General features: G+C 39.9%; 1 protein-coding gene across 1 annotated transcript in view; it reads right to left on the reverse strand.

Annotated features, from left to right (window-relative positions):
• PRLR (prolactin receptor) overlaps nucleotides 1–23,981 on the reverse strand; it is an 81,924-nt gene that overhangs the window by 52,539 nt on the left and 5,404 nt on the right. The window contains exon 2 of the mRNA XM_075019458.1: nucleotides 5,287–5,377. The gene's annotated coding sequence lies outside the window, so the exon portion shown is untranslated. The remainder of the gene's footprint in view (nucleotides 1–5,286; nucleotides 5,378–23,981) is intronic.

Consider the following 23,981-nt stretch of genomic DNA (forward strand, 5'->3'; position numbering starts at 1 on the left):
CCTAACTCTGTCAGGCTGAAATGGAAGCTTACAGAGGGACTGGATAAGGTTTTGATTTGAGAAAAAAAGAAGAAGAAAGAGCAGTAAAACAATCTATAGAGTGAACAGGCCTGCTGCTCATTGTCAAAAAGGATATAATTCTTTGCTCATGTACAAACACAAGAGAGTTTCATAATTTGTAAAAAGGGAACATTTTGTACTGCCAGCAAGAGGAGAAACTCTGTAAGCAATGGAGGATGCCCAGTCTTTTTCTACATCTGAAGTACCAGAGGGTTTCTGGCAGTCACATTCAGAAGAGAGACAAGTTTCTGCACGTTCAAGACACTCCCTGAGAGCACCAAACTGAAACCTCTTGAGTGCACAATGCGTACTATACTTTCCTCAGCATCCTCCTGCACAGTGAGGAAATTGGTGCAATACATCATTTCAGGGCTGGAGACAAAGGCAACAAGAATCCAAGTGGAGTATAGCACCTTCCTTATTTTATTTAAGATGTTCGTGCAAGTAGGATCAAGTTTTTGAAAATGCCACCTACTACATGGACATCACTGCCTATATGCCATAAAAAAATGGACTGGACACAAGGGTAAGAAAAAAGTAAAGAAACTATGACTACGACAAATCTGAGGACAGGGACAACTGGAAGAGGAGTGAGGAGGAAGAACTCTTGGTAGAGGTCCTCACTTTGGGGAAGAACTACAGATCCTGTAACTGTGCATGAATAGAGGACCAGCATAAAGAGGACCTTCAAGATATGCTGCAGATATCTCCTCAGAGGGTAGTGGCAAAACTTCTATTCACACAGCTGTTGGTATCCTTTTACCATGGTACACCACTGTTCCAACAATGTCTTCCCTAGTCATCAACTCATCTAGGTTTACAATTCAGAAACAATGAGATAGAATTACCAACTAAATCCATCCAGCTGGGATGCCCCCTCCTTCTTCTTGCAAGGAGTATCAATGCTATGGAGCTTATTGGCCTCCATCCAGCCTGTTAGTTGGCCCACATACAAAGAAATACCCTTCCCTCTGGAAGGATCTGACTGACAAAATTTAGCCAACCACAAAAAGGAGCAGAGCTCCAGTGAGTCTGTTTCAGTATCACCTAATACAGAGGACAAAGATCCCAAGACAGTGCAATAGATCATGGCTTTGCAAGGAGTCCCAAAGGATGCCACAAAGGATGGGGCACAGTCCTGAATCAGGACAGAAGCTCAATGCCATAGCTAGTCATGCTCTTACAGTGAAATCTCCATTGCAATGCTTGCTGAATGTGCTTTGAGCTACTACGGAAAACCACATGTGCTAGCAAGTAGACACATGCAAGGCTGTCAGCAATGCTCTGGCCAAATGGAGGAGGCTGATTAGATCAACAAGGACTGGCAGCCTTGCCCCATGCTTTTTCCAGAGAATTGTTTCAGATGGAGGCCAGGGACGCTATCATATCATGCCATCTTTTCTTGTATTGCATTCCAGGCTGCAGGCATAATCTCTTCACTCAAACAATATTATCAAATTGCCCAGCAAAGGGAGTCATGGCTTTGGGTGAGTGCATCATGAGCTGAATTAAAGGCAGGCCTGCAATGTCCTACAGAAGATAGGGCAGCATCAATTGTGTATGCTAGAAATAGCAGAGAAAGAAGGTACAGGGCAGCAGAACTGGGTTGCACAACATAGAGACTGGAAAAGGGGACATACAGATATCATTCTGGGGTATCTGCTGAGGCTTTTATCAAAGCTGCTCATCTGGTCTTGACAGGAGAACAGCGTGTAAGCAGGAAAAGTCTGGGCAGCAAAAAGACTTACAGAAAAAAAAGAGGAAAAACCCTGCTGGCACAAGCTATTGGAGGCAAAATCTCATTCAGGTACAGCCAAATGTCCTGTGTGACTGATGAGACTGGGCCTTGGGCAGAGCATTTTCTGATCTCATACACAAATTAAGGTTATTTAAGCTTGAATGTAATGCAGTGCTTGAGGGGATCACGGCCCCCCCAGCTGCCATAAAGCACTTCCTTCCCACCACAGGCAGCACCTTAGCTTCACAAAAGCATAACTAAGCCTTTCATATTCCTCACTGACATGTCAAAAACTCAAGAGTGAGAATATCTAATACCCCTGCACACATGAACCAGCTCTGACCACTGCCTAGACCTGCAATGAAAATATGTGCTGCAGGCAACTGAAATAGTAGCTGAATCAGACAATTCCAGAGCCGACACTAGTGTCATAGTTCAGTCTTCAAAAAATAGTTTTTGAGTTAAGGTAGATCTGTAATATATCAGCAACCTGTCATCCACAGAATTCTCTACAGATCCACCCACACAGAGGCAACAACTGGGAGCAGAGGCTGGAAGAAACCACCCGATTCAGCCAAGCCACCTGCTCTTATGAATCACCATATTGCATAAGCCTGTTAATGAACTAATCAAGATACATTTTAAAAGTAGCTACTTCTTTGGCTCTTGACTTTTCTCATTGCGAGGTGATCCAGCCTTTAATTGCTTTAACAGAAAAGAATAATCTTTGAATCTCCTACTGAAGTTTATTCTCTATTTTACATCTACATGTTCTTGTGGCTCAGATAGTTCAAAGAGTTTTGCATTTTCTTTTCCTCTCTGCCCTTAGTGTTACAGGCTGCCCTTGGCATTCTTCCTCCGCTGTCCAACATGTTACAGAGAGACACAATATCCCCTCTCAGACAGCAGACAGTTGGGTGGAGCTGTGATGTCCCTGCCCATGGTAGGGGGGTTGGAACTTCGTGATCTTTAAAGGTCTGCCCCTCCAACCCAAACCATGATCTATGATTCCATGATTTTATTCCTTCTTGGACTTTTTGCTAGGGTAAACAGATTATTTTTGAGGTATATCATAAGAAAGGCTACTAGAATAGTAGGACTAGAGCCTTTCTTTTCATCTGCTCCAATTTTCATTCATGTTTCTTGAATATGAATGAGTAGAACTTCACAAATTATTTTGATGTGTTCACTAGAACTTTGCATAACATCATCAACGCTCTTCTAATTCTGCTGGAAGTAATTCAGCTAAGGCAGACCAAAGCTTCTAGGACTGTACTTGCCAAAGTAATTTGCCTGTGTTTCCAACTAACAACCTTCTGGCTGAAACAGTAATTTTTGTTACTAGTCCACTCCCAGTCTTTGTATTCCATTCCATTGGATTTGCATTTTGCACTACTGGATTTCATCCTATTTATGTTACTGTAGTTCTCAAAGTCACCTAGTTCTTCCCATATAGCACTTTGATACCGAGAGTGCACTTTGCATAACAGGGAAATTTCATTCCTAGGTTTTATGTCCAAGTGATTGAAAGAAGTAATGAAGATTCAGATCCAACACTTAGGATGAGGAATTTCAAAGCTAACCCTCTTCTACACAAGAGCTTTCCTTTCATTGCTAGTGTTATTATCTATTGAGGTACAGCCCTACAAATCCTTTTCTAAATCCCATTTTCAATCCCATAGTTCCCTACATGTTAACATAAAATATGCTTTACTGAAGTTAGATGAGATTTACTGCATTTCTACATAAACAGGTATCAGATTAGTCTAGCTCAAACTACTTCAACATTTCATTCTACTCTCCCTTTATTTCTGTATTTGTCTTTACCTTAAAAGAACTGTTCTAAAGTTCTGCATATTTTCTAAATTACTCTGACCAGTGCATAGCTGCCTGCATCTTTTTCTCCCAACCTCCCCTTTAATATAGATTCTATATACACAACATTCTTGAGTCATTTTGTAATATCTGAGAATGAACAGACTTTATAATTACATGCTTTGCTTTCTTATACCACTTCCACACAGCTACGTGATGGAGATTCCCTATTCCCCAACATTAGCAGATGAGTTGGGAACTCAACAAATCATTTGTAAAAAGAAATCTTGTGTGAAACCTTGAAAAAACCAAAAATACCAAGTGATATATAACTGTAGAAATCAATGCTGGAGAAAAGTTAAAACATCTACTGAAATGTGTATGAATTTATGAAATGAAGAACAATATTGAAACCGGACTCTGTGTGTTGCTGTGTGTCAGCAATTTGGGCCACTGTTCTCAGATCCGTAGGCAGTATGTTTTTTATTAGCAGCCTGGGTTTCTGTCACTGTGTCTAAAACACCCTTGGTTTTGTGGTTCTCAGATCTTTAAAATTATTATTCTGGTATTGCCTTACACAAATTGGCTTTAGCCCAGATGTTTGTCAGTTCATCATTTCAGCTGCTTCAAAGATGTTCTGCAATTTTAAAAGCAAGTGCTTTTCTTTTTACTAAAGTATCTTATTTCTCACATATACAGTTTCAAGTTATAAACTCAGGTTTGTTTCTTCTATTCAAGGAATAAAATTCTTACAAAACCCACAAAGTTATACATATTGACATCAAAATGAAAATGCCAAGCAAACACACATAGTTCTTTTGAGAACAAATTACTGTAAAAGAAGAACTTTTTTTTCTTCTGGTGATACTAGTTTCTAAAGAAATATAAAATTTTCAGATGGCCTTTCAGGGTTTGCTTGTCCAACTTCATTCCATAAACCTGAGGAAAATACTTTGAAATAAATTACCTACATATATAGATGTAGCACTATGTCTAGATGAAAGAAAAAAACAGAAATAGTGAAATAACAGATCTAGTTCAAAGACACAGGGTTTTTCATTATATTAAATAAAACTGTCTTGCAAATATTCTTTTTAAGTGGACTTGATCCTAAATCTGCTTCTTAGCAAAGTCTGAAGTGTTTTTACAAGTGTTTTCTCTGAAGTCTTTCCTTACAACTCTGTGTCTCTCTTCATTAAACACAAAGCCTCATGGATATTTACTAACATGTAGGTTGTTTATTCCAATACTTAAACTGTGGGGCAGGTACATTATTTAATTTGAAACACTGGGAATTACTTTTCTTGGCATAATGTTGCATTTAAAACTCAAACTCAAAGATTATATATGTATTTGGTAATAACATGATACAGAAATATTCTATAACCCTAGGCTAATAGGAATTTTATGTCAGCAGTAGTTTGCCCATGGCTCAACTTTCTAATGGGATACACGCAGCAGGGCTCTATCCCAGCACCCCAGATACCCGACTTCCTATTACTTAAATCATTCCCAAGTTATTTGCAGACACTGAGTTCAAGGACAAAAGGAACAATCATAACTTCTAGTACCATTTGCACATCTGAGACTAATACATTTCATCCATTTAGCCAAACAATTTGAGATAATATGTATCATCCATAAAAAGGGCAGAAGTAACAGTGTGATCTTACCAGGCTCTGTTCTCAAGCAGCCTCCACTGATTTCAGAAACCTTCTTTGTCTCCAAATCTCCTGGCTGAAGTGCAGTGTTGTGGCTTTTCCCCTGTCAATTGACACAAAAAATATGTTGTGTCACTTTTCAGCTTATGCCTCGTTTCTCCCTATGGATGCCTACCATAAAGTCCTTATCTAGACATTATCCCTGATAATTCATCTTGGGGGGGGGGGGGGGGGGAGAATCACGCTCAGAACTGAAGGGGTATCGTTAACTTTTAAGTTTTCTGGGTTTAGCTTCTGTTGATGTGTTCCTATGGCTTTAACCCCCAGATGAAAAGGCTTTTAATAATTTTTCTCTTTATACAATGACCTAAAAATTAAGTCACCCATTCTTTCTGAAAAACCAGATGGACCCCCTGATTCTCCCCACATGAAGACACTGACTTCAGGTCCCCCCCAAATACTGCAGATCTCTGCACCCTTCTATTTCGTCAGCATTCGTAAAATGCAGGAACATACTGAATACATGAGAATGCATTTTGTAATGGTGTACAGAGAGATTGTAAACAAAATTGCCCTGTTACGGAGGCAAGCTTGTTGAGATCTCATGTTAGCCTATAGCGTCAAACTAACAGTACCTGAGTTGCTCATCCTCTCTGAAGCCTCAGCAGTTCTCAGAATCAGTGATACAGTCTCTACTCTGTAAAAATTAACTTCATTACTCACTGCTTGCTATCTAACATTTTGCACCTAACTATGCTTTACACACTGTACAAATGACTCTAAGCTACCGTGTGACCCACATTGCCATATATGATTACCTGCTTCTCGTCCTTATTTACCTCCATGACAATTGTTGGCCACCACTTTACTAAGGAGTGATTTAATTATTTCTTTCATCATCCAGAATTAATCAAGCAGAAGCAAAGGCAGTATTGTTCTCTCCAGAGGTCTTCTGGCAACCGCTCTAAAGAAACACCACTACCTTTTGAGATTTAGTGTGTATTTTAATCCATTTTTTAAGCTCTTACTGTTTTAAACAGAACTCTGAAGAGAAAATTAAGATTTTTTCAAAGAAAATATATTTTCCTGAACATTACATCATTGATGGAACTCAGACCTTCAAGAACCCTTACAAAGAAATCTTGCTTTGGGATTTAAAGTGGTCCCTATAGCTCAAGAAGAGCTTTAGGATTCTTTTCCATTTTGGATTTGCTGTGGTTAACGAAATCAAATTCAGAACCAACTGATGTAATCTACATTTCAGCTATTCTGTGTTAGATCCTGTGACCTATTCTGATCCAGCAAAGCCTGATTCTGCCAAAAAAAAAATAATTTGGCCTGTCTGTGTTCTTACACTGAACTCAAGAGAACGACATCTACACCTAATGCCTTCTGCCAGCTAAATCATGTCCATAATTAGAGGATTAGAGGATATAATTCTCATACAGAAACTTCAATGTATATCTGAAACAAAGAAATATGCTCAATGACATGGACAAGACGAAACTGTTCTAGTACTGGGCCCTTTTAAAAAGCTTGTGAAAAACCCTTTGTCTGTTAAAAAATCTGAAATATATCTACATTCAGAAGAAAAGCAGTCTTTTCTTGTGGAAATATTTGGTGGAAAATTGTAAGTCCAAATAAAAATCTTCAGGATACAATGATTTCTCATTTTGTTTTTCTAAAGAACTAGCACAACAAGATCAACCCTCAGAGCTGGCCTTTAGGAGTCACCATGATATTCTTTTTTAAGGAAGAATGTAGTTGTTCAAATATACATTCTTCTGATTAAATTTATCCTTGTTGACTTCTGGTCAGTTGTAACAGGGTCAGGCTATTTTTAAGTTTTAGAGATCAGCTAAAGATTACATTAGTTAATAGTTTTCTAGCAGAAAGCATACCTGTAAATCAATATTATTTTGGTATGCCTCCAGGGGATCTCTGTGTTCAGTTTTAACTGGACTTTTGAACAAACTGCACTTTCTGTGCACCTGTAATCTTCATTGTTTGGTGCTATGCCATGTGTTACTGTATCATGTGCCTTGCCCGTGGAATTCTCCAACTAGCTACACAAAAAAACAGAGTCTTTGCTTGACTATAAAATGAACACAGTCTTGCCTATGTATTTTTAACTTCAGTGGTGTATTTAAGGCAACACAGAAGACAGCTTCAGCGCAAGTCACGTCATTTGATTTCAGTTTATGTTTTACATGGTAAGATACCTGCTTTGTAAAACGCGCCAGAATGTTTGCATTAATAGATTATCTAAAGAAAAATAGGACTGACTTCTTGAGGCAAATCTCTTCAGCACAGCTGGGGACCAAGGCAATGGGGAAACAAAAGGTGGAGAGGGGCATGCACAGCATCTGCCCCAGGCCAGTGGCTGCAGTGACACACGTGTTGCTGCTCTGCGCTGTGTTCATGTCCTGAGTCCTGGGAAATGCGCACGCAGCCTTTGGGCTAGGACAGTAGCCAAGAGCGGACTCCTAAGCTACTCCATAGCTTAGCAGGATTGCACTGCCTGATTAACTACCCATTCCGCAGACAAGGGCACCTGGACCTGAGTTTCAGAGTGGATAGAAAATTAGCCTCCCACCAAATTAAACGTGGGAGGTTCTCCACAGGGAAAGCAGCAGAACCACGGAGACTGGAGGCAGTTTTTAATCTACCATTGCTATATGAAACCTGACTAAGCTGTTTTTAGCATGGCATTGATTTACAAATAGGTTTCCTGCTTCAGCTTAACCCTCACTAGTGCCTACACTAGCAGGTTGTGAACTGGATTAGTAAATAAAAGGAAGTAAGTTTAACTAACTCTAATAAAATTATGTAGCTGAAATAAAAAATGAATAAACAGTAACAAACTCATTAATTCATTGATTTAATCTCTTTAATTTTTCCCATGAGGTAGTTTATATAGGAGTTAATGAGCTGCTAGTCATCAGTCATTGGACACTGACTCCTCAACATTCAAGAGGCTGATTAAACAATAGAGGTGTTTATTTCATTCTGGCAGCACAACAGGATTGAGATTATTAGTTAAGAACGAGAACTGGACATTTTGAACAGGGAGAGGCAATCATTCTAGTTGTACCAGTCTGAAGTTATTCTCATAAAACTCACTATAATACTAGCTTTTTCCTTATATGGATTAGAACAGAGGAAAGCACCTAAACCAGGGTATGATACATAAAACAAAACAGGGCATAGGATTTTAACATGCAGAGTTACTCCAACTGTAAAATAGAAAAGGGGGTCACCATGGCTAATGGACATCTACTATCTTCAAAAGAAATTTCTATAGAGAGAGAGAGATTGTTAGAACAGCCTCCACCCTACTTATAAATTGTAGATGTCAACCTATGAGAAAAAAAGCTCACATTTTGTAGTAGGGGATGATTTTCTTCTAGTCTTTTTTGGTGATGCTGAGCAGTTAAGCCAGTTTATGTGGTACAGTTCTACCACTTGAACTAATTTCAGCAGTCTTGCCCAATAAACTCCAGATACTCCTACCTTCTCTCTAGCCTCATTTCCAGCACTCACCTGAACCTGTAACGAATCAGTTCAAGGAACTACAATCAATCACTTTTCTTTTTGTAGAGTTATTTCTTTGTTATCTTAGCTCCTTGAACAAATCAGATGAATATCAGTCAAAGAACAAGGGAGGAGGTGGAGATGGTTTAACCTCTTATGCGATCACACTTAAACCCAACTTTTAAAGTACCTTTGCTTCAGGCAAACACTAAGAATAATCCCTGTGGAGTTTTGATTCAAGTATGAGGACGTAGCTAAAAGTTAACATCGAGGTGACAATGTCAAAGCCAATGAAAAACTAGCTCTTTACTGACTGCTATCAAAGTATTATTAAAATATGTCTGGCTGTTCTTTGTAGCCATTAAAGCTGGCCCTGCATAGTCACTGACCTGCTGAACCTAGTAAGCTGTCTGTTAACAGCAGTTAGCTGAAAAGCAAAACTCAAGACTGGAAATAGAGTAAAGGCATTTTTCAGGTACTCATGAGTATTGCTTATTACCTGCAACAAGTTTCCCTCATGTCTGTTTGAATGAAGACTGCTCATGCTACAAATCCTAGTACAGCTGTGAAGACATACCAGGACTTTCAGAGTTACTAGGCAAGAGTCGTATAAAGAGTCCATCACACAACTGAAGAAGAGCTTCCAAGCACCAGGTGACCTGTGGCTCAGCTACCTGTCTCCAGAATCACAAAAAACAGCTACACCCCCCCTGTGAGATGGGAAAAGCTAGTTGTGATCTGTGGGAACCAAGGAGAGATTTTCCTGAGAGGATTAAAATCAGCTAAATACACAAACAGCAATTTTCTCAAGTATGTTTGTTACAATTAAGTAGCAGTAGGATCCCCATGCAATGGGACAGCATGAGCAAAGTCTGAGAGGTAAAAAATATGGAACATTATGTTGGTCCTTAAGCTATTTCCCAGAGTCAGCAAAAGAAAGCTTTAAGATCTGGTGGAAAAAATGGTAATGGGGGTGTGTGGGGAGACAAAGTCCTACAGATCCAGTGAAAATTATGTCCTATTCAAGGAATCTAGTCCATACACTCTAGACCATATCCACCTGGCTTTGGATGCACAGTACATATAAAATTGTGATTTCTTCTATAAAGAAACTTGAAATTTCATGTTTGTGTCAAGCACCATCCCTTACCAGTGGTCAGAACAAAGGCAGCAGTTCCCCAGCTAATAGGGTTACAGTCCTCAGCTCAGACACCGTTCACATGAGTGTAGGTTACACTAACCTCTCTTCCAAATGCTAGGGGTGTAATTCTACAGCACACTGATTTACATCAGTACAGCTATCTGTCTCACGAATCTTTCCTAAATAAACTTACTGCCCTTCCCATACTGCAGTTTCCTGCTTATTCAGTTGGGTTGATATAGCTACTTATGGGTCTGTGAAGCAATCATGGAAAGGGTTTGTAGTAAAAAATAACCTACATTTTTTCTTAAAGCCTGAGTCATCTCAGTGATTCAGTTCATACTATTGCTAAACAAACAGCTGTATTGTCATGACAGAGTGATAGTGAATTGGAGGACCAGGGGTAGGCAATAAAAGCTTAAGGCTGGAATTTCTTTAGCTTTGCTATTACAAGTAATGTATAAAGGAAATACTCTTTAGTTGACACCTATTCAAGGTTAATATTCTTCCTTACTTCACAACAAATGTCAGATCAAACCCCAACAAAGAAAGTGGTGGGTGCTTTAAAGTCACTTATCCTAAAGTCGTTATGGTCATGATCACACTGTATCAAATTTCCAATACTAGGCATTGACGAATCAACATAACTCTATCATCTCTTGCATTTACAAGAAACAATACTTTTCAGCTGAAAGGGGACAGACAACTCTTCCACTTGAGATCAGTGCCTACATGCCAGAATAATTGTTTCCTTCACTATTCCTAGTTTCTGGCATTAGCTGGTAATTCAGTTCAGGGGGCTGCTGCTCAGCTGACCCTATACTGCAGGAACAGGATAAGGAAGAGAAAAGCTGCTTTTCTCCTCCTGCTGAAGCATTCCTGAGTTCTGGTCTGAACTTGCTAATAAATTTTTACTGGAGCAGGCAACAGCAATCAGGTGTTCACCACTCCTTTGTTTCCAGGATCTGCTCAGGAATGGTGTATTTTGTTGCACATCGACCTGCCAGTTTGTATACTGCAAAGGACCATGTTTCAAGACTTTGGGGCTGGAGCATTCAGGCTTGGATTTTGGGATACTGGGGAATGGAACTCAAACCTGAGTTCTGACACAGGATTAACAGATGTTGAGAAGTGAGATTCTTTGGCAGGGCTGCAGCTTGAAACAGGGCTTTCATTGCTCTTCGATAGATTCAGCTTTGAAGGACAAGGAAAACAAAGATGATTACAAGTTTGTCCCACTAAAGAAAACATATTTTCCCAAATATTCAAGTAGCACGATAGTAGCTTACAGAAAATACAGGTTCCAGACTTTCTGTTCCTTGATTCAGATTAAGAACTTGAATGCAAGTCTTCCTTGCTACAGCGAGTGCCTCAACCACAGAGCTCCTGGCTTTGATGTAACAGTTGTCTCTGTCTTTTTATTAGTAATTCCATCTTGTTCTGATGATGCCTTACTTTACCTATACGAAGACTTGAATGTGAGGTGCCCTGGAATGCCTTGTCCCTGTTTCTTTGGGCACAATCCAGGCACATTTCTCCCTCAAAGAATTGCCTTCAACAATGCTGTATTGCCCTGACAATCCTTTTGTACTATCCCTTCCTTCCAGAACAATAAGAAAAATGAAAACACTTCTTGCTATGCATTAGCAATCTTTTCCCAGAATAAGGACTTCCAGAAACCTCTCCTGGGGTGCCTCTTAGCTTCCATACTCCACGACTTAGACTGCCCTGCTTGTATCAGGCATAAAATCTCCCGGCCATGTCCATTTCTATGTCCCAGGCTTTCTGGACTGCTTTCTTTTGTAGCAATTCCTAAATCCCACTTGAATGCAATTTTAAAAAACATCTTTCCCTATTTTTTTCTCTGTTCCTCCCAAATGTTCACAACAGTGCTTGTCCTATTCTGTAATACTCCATGATTTTAACGCATCTCCAGGCCCCATCACTAGCTTACCTCATTTCTAGCAACCTTACACAAGGATATAGCCCTTCTTCAGATTTACAGAGCCCATCACAGTTCATCTTCTGCAATACACCAGCAAACCAATGCTCCCTCACTAAATTAGTTAAATTTTCCTCCTTACACCACTCCCTGCCTGTCACAGGACATACCTGCAGAAATTAAGTGAGACACAGCTAATTTAGTGTGTGTCTGTTCTTTACCTCTCTTTACAGGACCCCCTCACGGCCTCCATCAGGAGTATGCATTATTAGATCAGGACTGGCCCTTAAAAAGTCCAGGGACCCTCAGATAATCTCTCAAACCCCAACCAATGCCATTATTACTGAGTTATGTACAAGTGTCAACTCCTGTATCTCAACTCAGCCTGCCTGAACTGTTCCCCTTTGTATAGTTATTAAATATTAATTGAACCAGAGAGCAAAAGGCAAAACATAATCCAGCAGAAAAAAATTCACCTACAATGCCGGACAGCCAGGATCTGTGCTACAGTTAATACTGTATTATTTATGAAGAGTGGAACTACTGACAAAAGAAATTAAACTATTTCATTTTTCATAAATATTAGGTATTAACACTAGTTAACTAATTGGTGACATGAGGTGAAATAATTCTGTAGTAGCTATTGTGACTCCTTTTGAACTGGAATAAAAAAGGTGTCACAGTACTTCTATCCTAGTGGGTAGGATAAATCAGCTGGGGCATACATTACTACAGGTAAAGGCTCTGCTCAAGTTGAAAGAAAGCAAGAACCTGGAGTGGATTCTGTAGAAACCTGTAAGAATGGATGCCTTAGCCTTTCAACTATTTTAACTAGAATTTCTGTTTAAAAATTATAATGAGAAACATCTCCCCTGCAAATTTTTAAAAAAACCAACCTTTTTTAATATTCTCATAGAACATTTGTGCCTCAGCAAATAAAACTTCCTAACATTTTACACCAATACTTATTCACATATGTCATGAATTTGTATGTTCCATTATGCATCAGGAGGTTGGAAAGGGGTGCTGAAGGAAGTTATACTGAAAGAATCTAGATAATACTGTGGAAGAGACAAAGAAACATGCAAGTTTGTTTTAGAAAGAAAACAGTTTAATCTTAAAAGAATTATAAAATCATTTAAAGAAGTTACTATGCAATTTTTAAATTAAAATCTTCTGTAACTGAGCTCAGATTTTGTTTGCAAAAATGGATACTAAAACACACCATTTGATAGCTGCACTATCTCTTCACGCTTGTTATAGACTCAGGTGATGCACTGCTTCAAGGAGTGTGTCTTTCTAAAGACCTGAGTCTTATAAAACTCACCCTGCTTTAAACCATAAAGCACCCTTTCACCTCAGCAAGTTCATCCCTGATTTATACTGTTGTTGTGAAATCATATTCAGGTTTCTTGTGTCTGAAACAGAAAATTAAGGGTCTGTTTACCTGTCAGTGCCATCTACAGATACTCAAGCTAGTTCTGAGTCAATTAGCCTGAGCATGGAAATCACTATCACTGCATTAATGTAACCCTCCACAGGGGTGAATATATTCTGCTTTTTAGCATTGTGTAATGTAGACAATTTCCCTTACAGTTTTAGTTAATGAAAGACTCTTTTCCACATTTTCTTCCAAAAACTGTTGTGTAACTTCACTGTGTGCTGTAAATAGCTTCCCACTTCCATCTGCTGCCTAAAGCATCTTCTCTAACCTGCTTTGGTTTGTGAAGTGTTTGATTTGTAGTTTTTCAGGATAAAGCATTTGCTAGCCTTGTCACAGTATATCATCTCTTCTAGACTACAGCTGCCAATAAACACCAGGCAGTGGCACATAAATGCTATACTGTTAATACAAATATATTCTTACTAGTTAAACAGAGTCTAAAGAGTAAAAAAAAAACCAAAAAAAATTTAATGAAGACATTTCCCAACAGATTGGATATCATTCATTTAGGGATTATTCCCCTTTACCAAGGGGCTGAGCAGTATGGCTGTATTAATCTGCTTTTTATGATTGTATGGCGATTGATGAATAGAGAAAAACAGTAAGAAATCCAAGACCTCCCTGAGTTCAATGGCACACAGTATTATTAACTATCTGATCTGAGTACCTCTTGCTTAGTGCTCTGGGAGTAAACAAACTCTAAAGGCCCCGCAAACATGATATGGATAACAATCATTCTTGACTTAAATTGTGTTTATGACTATATTGAAAAAAAACATATTAAAATAGTAAATTAGAGTTTATCATGGCTGATTTCTGTTACAGATCATATCAAAACATGATTTTTACCTATATCAGTCACTGCCACAGTTTTCAATAAAGTTCAAATTAGTCAAGATAATTTGAATGATGCCAGGTAATGCTGAAACATGGTTGTATTGGGTTTGTGTGGCAAGGTTTTGGTAGCTGGGGGTTACTACGGAGTTACCACCCAGTAGTTACAGGGATGGCTTCTGTGAGAAGCTGCTGGAAGCTTCCCCTGTGTCCCATGGAGCCAATGCCAGCCAGCTCCAAGACGGACCCGCCACTGGCCAAGGCCAAGCCCATCAGCGACGGTGGTAGTGCCTCTGGGAGAACAGATTTGGAAGGGGAAAAAAAACCTGCACAGTTGCAGCCAGAGAGAGGAGTGAGAACATGTAAGAGAAACAACCCTGCGGAACCCCAAGGTCAGTGAAGAAGGAAGGGAGGAGATGCTCCAGGCGCCGGAGCAGAGATTCCCCTGCAGCCCGTGGGGAAGACTGTGGTGAGGCAGGCTGTCCCCCTGCAGTCCAGGGAGGTCCACGGGGGAGCAGATCTCCACCTGCAGCCCGGGGAGGACCCCACGCTGGAGCAGGTGGGCATGCCTGAAGGAGGCCGTGACCCCATGGAAGGGACCCACACTGGAGCAGTTCGTGAAGAACTACAGCCTGTGGGAAGGACCCACATTGGAGAAGTTCGTGGAGGACTGTCTCCCGTGGGAGGGACCCCATGCTGGAGCAGGGGAAGAGTGAAGGAGGAAGAAGCATCAGAGACAATGCATGATGAAGTGGCTACAACCCCCATTCTCTGTCCCCCCTGCACTGCTCGGGGGGAGGACACAGAAAAATCGGGAGTGAAGCTGAGCCTAAATTAACTTCCCCAAGCTGAGTTGTTTTTCCCTGTTGAGTGATCTCCCTGTCCTTATCTTGATCTATGAGCCTTTTGTCGTATTTTGTCTCCCCTCTCTGATAGAACGGCTTTGGTGGGCACCTGGCAGCCAGCCAAGGTTAACCCAATGCATGACTGATAGCACAGCGACTCACAGTTTTACAGTTATGTTCCAACACAATGACTAGATACCACTACTACTATACAGTTTCTATAAAGACTACAATCTCTAGCTTTGGATTGCTTTGCTGTGGGCTGTACAAACACAAAAGATATGGTTCCTGTTTCAACAAATGTGAAACCTAATAATTTAATGTATAAAAGTTTCTCAATAAATAATAGACTAGAAAAGGTCTCAGGAGGTCATCTAGACCATCTAAGTGCCCCAAGGAGTGATTAATAATGCCAATTTAATTCCTGAGATTTGCTTAATCTGTTCTTAAAAATTTCCAGTTGAGGGAATTTCACAATCTCCTTAGGCAATGTAGGCTGCTGCTTTATTATCTTTATTATTAAACTGTTCTTAATATCTTATCTGTATCTTCCTTGCTGCAACTTAATCCAAGTACTTCTCTTGCAGTCTAAAAGCAAGAAAACAACAGACTACTGCCTCTCTGCAGAGCTAAGAAACACTACTTTGATCACTTCGTCTTCTCTTATTTAGGTTTATTAGTCTTGATTAATTTTCTCATATTCCACATTCTCCAGACCTCTAAATCTGTTACTGTCCTGCAGACCCCCTGCCTATCTTTTGTGAAGCACTGTGCCTCAGAACGACAAAATATTTTAGTTGAGGCCTTGAAAATACTCAAGGGAATAAAAGAATCACTTTGCACAACTCAAACTAGACCACTATTTATAAATCCTCGCATGGTATTTACTTTTTGCACAGCAGGATGACATTAGTGACTCCTGTTCCTCTTGTGTACCATTACAACCCCTGTTTATGCAAAAAACCTTCCTGAATCCTTGTTACCTCCTTCCTGTATTTGTGCAATTGAGTATCTGTGTTTAAGAGCAGCACCTTGCTCTTGTTTCTACTGAGTAACTTTTAATCAGAAACAATACAGCAACATATCAAAATAACTGCTTTCTCTTTCTCTTTTTCTTTCTTTCTCTCTTTTCCTTTTTCTCTCTTTTTCTCTTTCTCTTTTTCTTCCTCTTCTCTTTTTCTTCCTTTCTCTTTTTCTTCCTCTTCTCTTTCTCTTCCTCTTCTCTTTCTCTTCTTCTTCCCCTTCCCCTTCCTCTTGCTCTTCCTTTTTATCTTTTTCTCTCTCTCTTCCTCTTCCTCTTCTCCAGTAAACTGGAAGCACCTCTCCTTTCACTGTTGTCTAGTAAATACACTAGGTATAACGTTAGCCATGTCACTAATGAAATACTGATTAGTTGCCACACCAATGACTTCGGCTTGTGAAGCTGCTTTCAGTCTGTCCTTTTGTTTTGACTGTGACCCACTGATACCTGCTTGTAAATGGTTTTCCAAGGACCTGCATAACCAGCACAGTAGTTTGATCTAGACTATGCGTTTCTAGCTAATTTATTAAAATTTCGTGAAACTGTATTGAGAGCCTGACCACAGTGCAGGCGTATGACATCACTGCTGCCCTTCTGTCCCCGAGACGTGTTGGCCTTCTTTAGAAGGAAACTGGAGTGCTTTGAGAAGATTGTTTCTTTTTGGCGGGAACCTATGTTGCTGTTACTTATATCCATGTTCTCTCATATATTCATTTCAGTGTCTTCCAGCAGTTTATGATGAAGCGATCTACACGCAGAGGGTACAGGTGTCTCAGTTTTAACTGCCTAAGAATGGATGGTTAACTGAAATGTGCACAATGATCATAAAAGCTACTCTTCACTCTGCTGCCCCTAAATCACATCTATTAAATTTAAATTGTCTTTGTTACATTTTTTTTCCTTGTGACTAAGCAGATCCAACAGTTAAAAACCTTCACCCAACAGAAGCGCAGAGGTACTAACCGTGAACAGACTACAGAAACTGCTGACTGGCTGTTCTGTTGCCTGAAGAAAAGGTTTTTTTCTCCCTTTTCCCCTGTCCTCTTTCAGATTCTGGGAAAGGTCGGGACAATTTCACACAAGCCAAGAACAGGGCAAGTGCCGCGCTCACCTGCTCCTGCTGCAAGTCCAGCCCCTTGTGGTCACATGACCCCTCTGCCCCAGAAGCCCCCCCCCCCTTTTCCGGTCATGTGACTGGCTTATCTCTCCACCTAGGTCAGGCCTCCCCAGACTACATCACTGTGCGCATGTGAGGCCACCATTTTGACACCGCTGTAACCCATGTGATATCACTACTTCCTGTGATTGGCTGGCAGATGAGGCCACACCTTGGTCAACCCAGAATTATAGCGAGAGCAGAATGTCCTCCCTCTGCCCAGCATGTGGCTGCCATTTTGTCACAGCTGCCATTTTGTTAATGGTATAAACCCTGTGATCTCAGTGCACCTTGTGATCATTTGGCAGCTGAAATCCCGCCTTCCCGGTCACCTGGAAGCTTCTCAAGTGCCTGCATATATTCTTGATACATATGATATATAGCCTTGTAAATATTTCTAGAAATATATACAGAAAGGAGTATATAAATATGTATAAATACATACATACACTTTATCTCTCTCTCTCTCTCAATGAACTTATATTTCCAAAAGTTTACCTATAAAAGTTTATAAAGAGGTACTGAAATTAACAAAGTTTAAATATGAATAGGAAAAAATATATAAGAAGAAAATACAGTTATGGGACCACCAGTTAACAAGCCTGCTGAAAAACTAACCAGTCACCATACAGTATTATTTGGGCAGTCTTTGGACTCTGTGCTGTGCTACAAGATACAGGTAACATTGCCTATGAAAATGGAAAACTAGAACAAAAATTCAACTTTACAGGAACATGTGTAGGGGCACTAAGAAAAGTTCCCAATGTGTTTTCCCCAAAAGACCACATCCATCAGATAAATGATAATTGGGTTGCGATTTCTGAAACAAAACCAAATTGTGTAGCATGACAAGGGCAGGGGATTACACTTACCAAATGGCCTCCTGAACCTCTCCTGAACCTGATGCAGCAGTAAACATGTCTCCTGTTAGGAAGAAGATGAACTCCTGAAGGCAACTTCCAGGTCACCTACACCTTATATAGCAGACTGTGGCTTACAAACTCAGAATGACGATGCCTCCCAACATAACATCCAGGTGGCTGAAAGTAGGTGCCAACAAGTAATTCATCAGACTCACTCTTTTCTTCAACGATTTTGCAGTAGACATCCAGCACAGTTGTTCAGACCATCACAATCTTTCCCATTCAAGTCCAGGAGGGCAAACTGTGTTATAGCTGAAAGTAATGGCATCTCATTGAACAAGATCTTCTTGATGCTAGTCTGCATTGGTGCCACTTCAAATGAGTCCAGTTTGTGTTTGGTACATTATTCTGAGCAGCCATGAACAAAAATCAGCCTTATTAAAATAGATCTCCTTCTCTAGTGGAAGAATGGCCCTTCTTCCTTGGGATTTCTTGTTTCTTTTCCACTGTGCAGTAGTTTTTGTGACTGGAATGCAGCCTGGCATTACCCATTCATTTCCTTTTAAGGGTCTGAGGAAGGCTGTCCCTTCAGGGCTGTGACATGTCTCTCAACAACCCCAAGACCTCCTGCTTTGCCCATGTTTGCAACTTGGCCACAACAGCCTGGGAGACACATCTGATCACATCTTTGGCCATGTTTTCAGCCATGCTTTTAACATGTGGCTTAAAAATTTCCAAACTCCTTTAGAAAAATTATATAGCTTTTGAAAAGAGGGAATATACCTTCTACTCCACCTGGGCTCTTTAATAATTCATGTACAAGGAGGGGTCCTTTTAATTCATTTACTACTTCCTTTACTACTTATTCTTTGCTACATGATGGTGTCCTTTCTTAAAATACCAGAACCTTCCAGGGCAGCAGATGCAATTTCACAATCTCCCTTCCACTGTGAAATAAGATGTGCTTGTTTTCATTTATATTTATTTCAGTGCTGCCTGTATCAATATGAGGTTGGTTCACTGGCACATAATGCAGTTTGCACTGTGTCACTGTAATGATCTTGCTGCTATTACCATTTGCCAGAACACAGCATGATAATGGGACCAATAAATCTCCAACCAGCTGGTGCTCAACAGGTTTTCGTGTAGAGGTAGACTGAGATAAATCTTCCAGGCATGTCAGCTGAAAAGGGAAACCGTCACTGGCAACCACAAGAGAAGGTTCCCCAAAAAATCGCTAGCTTCCCAGCTGCACAAAAAGTATATGAATTTCATCTGGTTTAAGCTTTGTTTTCCTAATTGCAGGATTGAAGACCAGGCCTGTGGCTGGTCAACAGTTAAAGCTCTGTTGTTGGAACTAAGAAGTGTTTATATATTCCAGCAATATGCATATGGATGGATGATGGACTTGCCACAAAGAATAATGCCATGTCTTACCCAGCAGCACTATTAATATTATTCCAGCTGTCTGGGTATTGTATTTCTGCAAAGCCCACCTCCCACTGGCCTGACAGCTCCCAGGAGCTTTGAATAGCTCTTTGGTAAAGTTCAAACTGGTGTTTTGTGGGGAAATTCTGGTGCAAGCATTGTTGGGGAGCATGATGTAAAAAACGCAGTTTGCAATCCTTCTTTTTTTCCCGCTCTGGCTCCAACTGCTAAACATCATGGACTTGAGAAGGCTTTTATTCAGCTGTTAAATTTCTAGGGCCAGCAACACCACTTTACAAACAGCTGTTTCTTCCTTCCTTGCCTTTTTACTCCTAGAAGCTTTTCAATTTTGCAGATTCTGTCCTCAACAGTGTTCACTTTTTAAAGTTCATTGGAATAAAACGTCCCCTTGACAGCTTGATGACTGTTGTCTATTAAGCAGTATATGGGTATCTGACCCTTTCTCACAGTTTCAGCTACTGTCTGTGAACATCTGCTCATAACCATTGTCAAATCTTTCTTTTGTTGTAGACATCATCACATGATCTTCCTATCTGAGTGGAGGAATATTTACTCTAATTTTACAACAATTCCCAGACATGGTTTTCCAAATCCTTGCAGAGCTTGGAGGTTTCACATCCACAGGTCTGACTATAGCAGTACTGCGGGAGCTGTGGTTACAGCTCTTTTTTATAAACACCAGTAACACACTGATGTAGCAAATGGTAACCACATGCTGTAAAACATCCCCACGTCTTGGTTTCTAGCATCCTGTTAAAGCAATCTGTGACAGAGGCCTCTACTTCATTATTAGTAACAAAGTAGTGAAAATTATTCTACTTTAATGGTATGTCTAAAGGCTGGTTTAAAAACATGCATTCCCTGCTTGGTCTGTAACTACTGAGGCAGCAAAAAAGCCTCAGCTATTTCAGAACCCCTTCTGCCTTTTAGACACACAGTCCAGGCACTTTTAGATCATACGTTCATCATCATTAAAATAAGCCAAACACTGTTATTGTGTTTAGAATATACCACAAATACCTGCTGCTTCTAAAGTGCCTTCTCACTGTCTTATGTATGTTGTAAGTGTTTTGGTTTACAAGCCATGTGGCCGCCTGGTTTCTGTTCAGATCAACAGGTCTCCTCGCGGTTTCAAAAAGGGGATTTACATCCCCAAGGCTTCCCACTTCTCCAGGAGCATAGTAAATATCTTTCAACAGATACTGAAACCTAGCAACATGCTGCTACTACATGCACATAGGAAAACAAACATTAGACAATCAATTTAAGTCATGATCAATGAAACTTTATTTATTAATTGATCACTGGAGTGATGGTGACCTGTCTCTCACTGTCACTGTTGCTTTTCTTTCAAAGCTGTTTTTCTTTTTTAAGTGTTCTCCTTGTTTTGAATCCTGCATCCTAAGCAGGAACAAAAACAGTTCACAGAATAATTCTGTCTTCTATGTAATCAGCCAGGATTATGTTTTCAAAAAGTGCTATAAAATCCACGTCAACATAAGGATAAGGGAACACATGCAGCCCAATCCCTGTCATGGTATTACAAGTAGTTGTGAGCACACTGAGTTGCAGGCAGAAGTTGCCTCCCACCCACTCCAACAAACTTTTGTTTCCAAAATCCCAGCCCAGTCTTCTTTCCAATGCACATTTTAGGAAAACCCTTTGGGGTGTAGGTGTCCCTACACACATGTTCCTGTGGAGCTGCTGTTTTGTTCTGGCTTTCTACTTTAGTAAGCAATGTTACCTATATTTTCTAGCACAGGTCAAAATTGAAGGGCTGCCCCAGTAATACTGTATGTCAGATTCACAGGTCTGGTCTGTTCTTTGGATGAGCTGGGGCTGGGTGACAGTCTCTTGATTAGCTTCACAGGCTTAGCCCTTTGCACAGTGCATATTCAAATGTTTTCATGGGCCCCCACTCTCTCCGACACACTCCCACACACTTCAACTTGACATTCCTTTTATTTAATTTTCTTTCTATTTACATTCAATTTTGACTTAATTTCATTATCTCTTATTAAACATTTTTATACGCTTTATAAATATAGTCCTTACATATTTGTTAAGAAGTGTAACTATGTATAAATATACATTTATATGCTTTGTACACTCTCACATGTATCTTTATACACACACACATATATATGTGTATGTATATGTATACATACATATGTATGTATGTATGCAAACACATACATATATACATATGAGGGCCTTTGACATACTTCTGAGGTAAAGAAAAAGACAGGGTGTCAGCAGTTACAGGGGATTCTGAGATCACATGGGGTATGGCCATGACCATGTCAAAATGGTGACTCTTATGGACAAAGGGAGGAGTTCTTGGGCCTGACAGCTCTGATACCCTTCTGGGTGAAGTGGGTCATACAGCTGGAAAAGGGGGCAGGGCTTCTGGGAACTATGGTCATCAGACTTTTGAGGGGCAGGTCTTCCAGCAAAAGTCGGGGGAATGGGGTCTGCACCATCTTGTATAAAAGTTCTTTAACCAGTACTAAAGACATTTCCCTTGGTTGTAGCCTTTCTTCATGCTCTCCTTACCTTTCTGAATCACAATAGAGATCTATGTTGCTACCACTCAAACAAGGAATGAAGTGAGGTATCTGACATAAAATAATCTAGGAAACAGTAAATAATTATCATTGGAGAGAGGATTTACACGAGTAGTATTTTAACATATATTAGTAATTATTACAGGCTGGTTTGGTTAATTTGGCATTACTTAGTCTAAGCAGATATATGATGATTAGGGTATAGTAATGATACAAGACACATGAGGTAGGGCTTTCCCTGGAGAGAGAAGATTAGAATAAATATCTTGAATGCCAAATAGCCAACAAAGTATTTTTTATCTTCCTTACATTAAGACAAAATGGTATGATCATAACAAATTACCCTATATAGATAAAGATACTTTATGTTATTACTTAAAACAAAGGGGCCATACGAGAATCCTACCTTCAGATGCTCAGACCTTGTCATCGAACCTTGTAGTTTAGTAGTTTAGTTAAACCTGGTAGTTTAGTTAAATCTTCCATCTTAAGAGGTAATTTCTCTATTAATGTTTTTTAAACTAATATTTACTCTTAACTTAAAGTATGTACCTTTTATTCTTTGTATTTTTAGATATTTTTGCTATTTTTATTCTTTATTCAAACAATCATGATCTACCTACCTTTCATATCACCACAGCACATGACTTTGTCCTATCATAACTGAAGTGTATTGTTTATTTTCTCTTTGCATCATGATTAAGTAAAATCAATCTTTTAAAGGAAAAGCCTGCTCTCTTGGGATTGGCTGCCTTGAACTCTCATGATTTCCCAGCTAATGTTCAGGGGTGAAGAAGTAGCAACAGAAACAATCCAATTTTTGGATCAAGCTGTGAGCAGATGTAGATTTGGCTACAAGTCATCTTTGCTTTTCCAAAGGCCATGTCTTGTCTCCTCAAAGGAAGAAGGATCACACCATACAGAAGCATCCAAAATGTGCTATTCATCAAACAAATTATTCTGTCCTAAATTATAAAACTTCCATTTTCATGTCATGATTGTTCCTGATTGTTCTTGCTCCAGTTAGAGGACTGAAAGTTTTCAGAAATTATCAGTGCTGAGTTTATTGACTGTTTTTATGAACCAGTACATACTTTCTCACAGGGAACATTATGTATCACATGTTCACCGGAAGTGGAAATGTGACAATTTAAAAGTACTATTAATACGGAATGATTTCACGCTGAGGGAACAATGAATGTGCTAAGAGACTTGCCATGCTAAAAAACTCTGGTTACCTCAGGTTGTCAGGATGTTGAAAATCAGGAGATAAGAAAATTTCTCAAGATAAGGAAAACAAATTATAGCAGATGCAACAATGTGCTGAAAGAGATCTTTTCAGATATCATTAACTGTAAAGCTAGAGGGATCATAATGATTATCTAACCCATTTACAAAGGTGATAGGACTCACCTAAGTGCAATCCTGAACAGCAGAGATCTTTCAGAAAACTGTATTTTTAACATTTATTTTATATGTTTATTCTTTCACATTTTTAATTCAGCAGCCTAGAGCGGGGCAGGAAGAGAAAGCAATAAAAATAAAGCAGAGTGCCCTTGGCTCTTCGAAAGACAAAAATAAAAAATAATCTAGTGGTCTCTTAGAAATGTAAAATAATCCCCTAGCTCCTTTTTGGTGCATTATGCCAGCCTGCCCTAAAAGGAGTCTAACCAGACTCCTCTGCTTGGTTGGTCATATGCTACTGCAAGGTATGGGGGTATACGCGGTAGAGGAGAGGTCATCAGGCAGAGCCGCAGCTGCGCTTGGCAGGTACGTGCTGCAGGTAGGGCAATAATGGCTCCTGTGTTAAGGGGTAGTCTGGGTTCAAGCTGCCCCACAGAGCGTGTTGCAGAGTTCATCCAACGGCACCAGAGCACCTGACAGGCATCTCCACGTTCTCCACATTCTCTA

This window comes from Buteo buteo, chromosome Z, assembly GCF_964188355.1.
Source record: "Buteo buteo chromosome Z, bButBut1.hap1.1, whole genome shotgun sequence".
NCBI classification, from domain to species: domain Eukaryota; kingdom Metazoa; phylum Chordata; class Aves; order Accipitriformes; family Accipitridae; genus Buteo; species Buteo buteo.